This window comes from Phaseolus vulgaris, chromosome 8 (assembly GCF_000499845.2).
Source record: "Phaseolus vulgaris cultivar G19833 chromosome 8, P. vulgaris v2.0, whole genome shotgun sequence".
Taxonomy (NCBI): Eukaryota; Viridiplantae; Streptophyta; class Magnoliopsida; order Fabales; family Fabaceae; genus Phaseolus; species Phaseolus vulgaris.
Window position 1 is genome coordinate 6486542 of NC_023752.2, and position 6317 is coordinate 6492858.

Below are 6317 nucleotides of genomic sequence, written 5' to 3' on the forward strand. Positions count from 1 at the left end.
GACACACTTAAAAGTTCATCTAAAAAAACATAGAAACCAAAAAGTATTTATAGATATTATAATAATTTATAAAATTACAGCATTAAAAAGTACTAAAGAATTGTACAAGTGATATTTACAGTTGGTGGAGTGATGCCAGTTATTTCCGATTGAGATTTTTTTTAGCTTCACTTAATATTTCTATATGACTTTTATTTTGCTGGTAACTTCGGTTAAAATTTAAAAAATAAAATTATTTGTAAGAATGAACTCATTATGTCTACTTATAATACCGTAGCCAAAATTCATAGTTTTTCTATTTAAGCTTTGTGCTATAAAATTAGAAAGTGTGCAAAATTTGAGGGCAAAAAATAATATATCAAGAGATCAGATTTAAACTCCTCTTCTACCTCTATTATTCGTTATGTTTTTAACTTTTTATCTAGTATCTAATTAGTTAATGATAAATAATATTTTCAAAGTATTTCTAATATTAAAAAATCATATAAATAAAAAAATCCAATAAAAGCTCATTATAAAAAAATATAATTTTTATTCTAACTTAAAGGTTCCTTTTAGTTCTTTATCATTTTCTTATCCATATAGTTACCACTTTCTCATTTGGTGATAATAGAGTATCGTTATTTTAAAGTTGAGTTTAACCACTCTCCACATTCTTCTAGCTGTTCCATTGGTAAGATGATAGAATTGAAACAAGTTTAAGAAATTGTTTACCATCTCTCAATTTGAATTTAGTGATGATAAGCAAAAGTCCAAAATATTATGGTGCTTAAAATATTCTAAGGTGTTTTGAGTTAGCTTCAAGACTAAAAAGTCAATATTCATGAAAGCAGAATTGGAGGGTTTCTAGTGGAGCCAATGCTAATGCACAAGTTTTCAGCGATTCTAAATTACAGCATCATGATAGTACCTTCCTCAGAGTTGAAGGTGAAAATCATCAGCACATGCTTATGTGTGATGAAGGGCAATCAACGAGCCCCGACGCCGGTGGCCAAACAAAGGCGGTGCTCAGAAGGAATTTGATTGCGTTGGCAGAATGGGGAAAGGCGTCGTGGAACAAAGGATCATTCGGGGAAGGAAGGAGGCTCTTCAGAGGGGAATCAAGCAAACAAGTTATGCTTTGGACATAAAGAGTCATATTAGGAACGATGATTTGGACATGTTATGCTTACAAAAAAAACAAAATCGAGTTATCTCTCGGATGCTATGTGCTTTTCCATGCGGGGGAAGCAACGAAGTAGGTTGGGTCCATAAGGAGGCACAAAATGGAGGTGGGGGAATTTTAACAATGTGGCAAAAATCCGTGTTTCTTTATCAAAGTCACATAATGGGAGAAGGTTTTGTTGTGGTGGTGAGTTCTTAAAAGTTAGGACTCAGATTGTTGTTGTAAATATCTACTCATATTGCAATTTGGTGGAAAACAACATTTATGGAATGATTTATGCAAGCACAGATGAGTAATACGTGATGTGTTATAGATTTTAATGTAGTAAGATCCTTCATGGTGCAATGTTCGGATTGGTTGAAGGATAAAGAGAGAATTTACTGGGGATGCAAATTCCAAACAAGTATGCAGGACGAAAGTGTAAGTAATTCAATATATTTTATTTTTAAAATTTTAATTATTATTTATAGATATTATTTTATTTCAATTTTTATGATTATTATTGACAATTATTATATATGTTATGACAATTGTAATTAAATTTAGAACTAAAATGTAACAAGGGGGATTCGAACTCAATCCAAAGAAGTTTTAACTATTATATCAATCAAGTTTTGTTATTTCATTATGATTATTATTATACTTATTAGTAAGATTATCAATATTATTATAATTAATAATATAAAAAAAATATTAACATTATTAAATATTATTAACTATTATTAATATTATTAAATATTATTAATATTATTAAATATTATTAATATTATTAAATATTTTTAATATTAATAAATATTCTTAAATATTATTAATATAATTAAATATTATTAAATATTATTAATATTTTAAATATTATGTATATAATTATTATGATAATAGTTTATAGTTAATAGAGATCTGTGGGTAATAGTTAGTAGATAATAGAGATCCGTGAGTAAAGATTCGTAGGTAATAAAATCTGTGGGTAATAGTTGATAGGTAATGTTAAATTTACCTACGGATTCAGATTTGTAGGTAATATCCATAGTAATATCCGTAAATAATACTGAATTTACTTACGGATTAAAGTCCTTAGGTAAAAATCCTTAGATAATACTGTTTTTTGTAGTGTAGGTAAAATGTAATTGTTATAATAAATTATTTATTTTTATTCTGTTTGATTTTAAACTCATCCTTATTTTCGTTCTTGTTAATAATGGTAAGGTAGGAACAATTGTAGATGGAGAAGAATAAACAATTTGAAAAATATTTTTCTAATATTAAAGAATTATATATTAAGTATTATGAGTAAGATGACTTTTAAGTTTATACATAATTTATATTTTTTGTCATAATTGTGTTCCAATAGACATCATTTACAAACTATTTGTATGTCCTCATGATTTGTGTGCCTTCTTTGATCTTATTTTGTATAACGAAACAGTTTCGTCTCAATTGAAGTATTCTTTAAATAATTAATTCATTTATTTTTAGTTTATAAAAAAATTATAATCATTTATTATATTCCTACATCATCACATATTATTGTTTGTTTATTGGACAAAAAATCACCCCATATATTTAAACAAATATTATATTAAAAATAAAAACCATTAATTTATTACATTGATTAAGTTTATATAGTTCTATCATAACTAGTGTTTTTTTTATTAGTATCTACTTCAAATATAATATTTTGAAGGATAGGCTAAAGGTGAGACCACAAAAGTTGATGTGGTGCTATTACGTAATGCAATTGATAATTAGCATTGTTCTAGTCAAAAGTCAAAAGTTTAGAAAAATAAAATTATGTTTCTCTGGTTCATTTGTAAATATACTTTTTAGATTTATGAACTAGTATCAAATTATTATATCTTGAAGTATTTCATGAATACACAATTATGAAGCATTTGATTACATCATATTATGGACAACATATTTTATTAAATTTTACAAAATATTAGGATAGTTTACATATTAAATTAGGTTTTAGACTTCATGGTTAGTTTTTTTCATTATAGTTTTTTTTTTATGTTTTACAATAGTCATTTCATTACTTTTTTAGAATTTTTTTTATATCTTTTCATTATGCTTAAGTCAATTTTGTAATTTTATACTTTAATTATAAATGATATTAAACTCATATTTTATAATATTATTAGCATTAGACAAGTTTCATGTTATTGAGATATAAAGGAGATCTTAAGTGATTATCACTAAAAGTTATATTTTTATTGCTTCAAAACAATTTAATACTTTGCAGGGCCATCTAAATAATAATAAGCATATTGAAATTATTGTCTCTCACAATTTATATTTTATGGAAGCAATTGCCTGTGCCACATTTGGTAATCTTTCTTTTGAATGGCAAGACGGTAAGTGTAAATTTTGGTCCAAAACGGTGGTGCTGGACTGGTGCAGGAGGCACTCTTCAAGTGCTTTTTTTTTGTTTTTTATCCTCTATTTTATTATGCAGATTGTGCCATCGGTACTGTAGTTTTTTTTCTGCGGATTCTAACTTAAGCTTGTTATTTCTTGTGTTATATTTTTAGAACAAACTAGCTATTAAAACTCTGATGGGAACTTACAAAGGGATGGAACATTCTGAAATTTCTATTTTTTTTAATTAAATTATTTTTTACTGATAAAAAAAATCGTAATAAAAATTTATTTTATTTTTTACCGATAAAAAAATTAATCTTATTTTGAATATCAAAAGGATTGAAGCCTTTCGCTCGCATTGACATAAAAAAAAATAAACCAACAAATAAAGTTTTACATTCATAATATCAGGAATAAAAATTGAAAAAAGAAACATATTTTACCTGACTGGTTGGGTTCTCACACAAACTTCCTCTTTGAAATATTAACCTTATAATAGCTCAAACAATTCCAAGCAGATGAAACCTAGTATATATGTGTAGTCATAATATGTCAGCTAAGAGTAATATTTTTGGAAATGATAAAAATGATTAAAATAAAGTGGAAATAAAAAATAAGAAATAAGCTATAAAGATTTATATTAGATTGATGTTACCTTGTATGAATTTGATAGGGTTCCCTGGAGAAAGAAGATGTTGTGGAGTTTGGTGAAATACTTGGGAAAGGCTTGTAGTTAAGAAAAGTTGAAGTTAAATAATGAAGAAGGAAAAAAGAGAGATATGAGAAAGTTTGTATGTTGAGTATACTGTGAGAGAAGAACTTACAGATTGTGTAGGATTGAGGTGATCTAACAAAAAGATGAGATTGAAGGAGATCTAGTTGCAAGCTTTAAGACCATGTGAGAATCTTAGTGTTGCTCTGCTATGGAAGACAAAGGAGGATGAATCTATGCCTACTTCTCTGTAGTCCCTCTGATTCGTTGAACCATAGAATTTAGTTCCGTAAAGTTTTTAGAGTTGTTGTTGATTAGAGATGTATGGTGTTTAAAATAATAAAAGTAGTTGATGATATGCAATGATTGAACCCATTTATGAAACAAAAGGTGAAAAAAAAGAGTAATCGTTGTTGAAATATATCCAAGGTGGATCGAAATAAGTGAATGAGATAGTTGCAGAAGAGATAGGAAAAAGAAAAAGAAAAGAAGTGTATGAGATATTTTACCTCAGTGGTTCACTGCTGCACGTGGTTTGTAGTTGACTAGGGTGAGTGCAGTTGGTTCATTCAAGCACTGGAGCTCATAGAATCTTCAGGTGTCATGTCAGCTACACCATTAACAAAACTCATTAGCAGAACCGTGCAACTTCGAAGGGAGAGTTCTTTTTTTTTTCTTTTTCTAATCAGCAAACTAAACTGAAGAAGAAAGAGAAGGTAGAATAGAAGGGGTTGGTTATGAAGTTGGGTATTTGAAGCATAAGAAGAGGCAAAAAGTTGAGTGAGTGTATGATGAGAGTGGTGATAGAGTTTAAGATGTTAAACGTTAAGGATGAATCTGATTGGTGAGGATAAGGAGAATGGATGTAAGGGCCAGCTGTCTCTGGATCTGACGTAGAATAAGTTTCATTTTAACTTTACAAAAGTTAACTTGTAAAATCTAAAAAAATTAAAAGTAACTAGTTGTAACATAAAGTACTGAATAGCATTCATTCTTAGAACAAATGGGTGGACCTATAGGGTGGTAGTGTCCTTAAGTTATGAAAATATTCAGTATGCTTAGGTGAGTGTTAGGTTTGCGTTATTATTTTGTGTACTATGCTACAGGCACTCGTTTAACTCGTTGAAGGTGTCAAGGATCTATTGTATTGGCTTTGAAAGGAATTTTTTTTTTCACACTTAAATAGTAAATAACATACCTTTGACATCCAATTATAATATTTTTAATTAAAAATAAAATAAATATAATTAAAATAATAATTTATTAGTATATGGAATGAATGTATTTTATGGAATGAATGTGTGGTATTAAAGTATCATCACTCCCTGTTACAAAATTATTGAATAGAAATCAATTTTCGGGACAAAAAATAATTTATTATTATAGTAATTAAACTAAAAAACATTTTTATACTAAAATAATTTTTTTTTTCTAAATTAGTTTCATTTATTGTTAAATAGTTTCTAAATTTATATTTAATTAGCTACTAAGGTTTTAACTAGCAATTATTTAGATTCTAAATTTGGTAGCAAAAACTTTGGTAGTTAATTAGATACCAATTTAGAAATTATTTAACAATAATAGAAACTAATTTAGAAATCAAAAGTTTCACTACAAGAAAATCATGAAATAGAAACCAATTTTTAGAGACCAAAATAATTAGTTGCAATAGTAACTAAATTAGAGACTATTTTGGAAACTAAAATAAAAATTGGTTTCTAAATTAGTTTATATTATTTTCTATTATTGTTAAATAGTTTCTAAATTGGTCTCTAATTAGCAACCAAGGTTTTAGAGACTAAATTTAGAAACTAAATAATTGGTAGATAAAACCTTGGTTGCTAATTAGATACCAATTTAGAAACTATTTAACAATAATATAAAATAATATAAACTAATTTAGAAACCAATTTTTGTTTTAGTTTCTAAAATGATCTCTAATTTAGTTACTATTGCAACTAATTATTTTGGTTTCTAAAAATTGGTTTCTATTTGATAATTTTCTTGTAGTGTTTGTTTAGTCTCTAAAATGGTTTGTAATTTAGTCAATATAGTAATTAATTATTTTTTGTTTAAAAT

At 26.8% G+C, this 6317-nt stretch overlaps 1 protein-coding gene across 1 annotated transcript in view; it reads right to left on the bottom strand.

The window, feature by feature from the left end:
* LOC137826729 (uncharacterized) overlaps positions 1 to 4990 on the bottom strand; it is an 80255-nt gene extending 75265 nt beyond the window's left edge. The window contains exon 1 of the mRNA XM_068632832.1: positions 4748 to 4990. The gene's annotated coding sequence lies outside the window, so the exon portion shown is untranslated. The remainder of the gene's footprint in view (positions 1 to 4747) is intronic.
* Positions 4991 to 6317: the final 1327 nt, after the last annotated feature.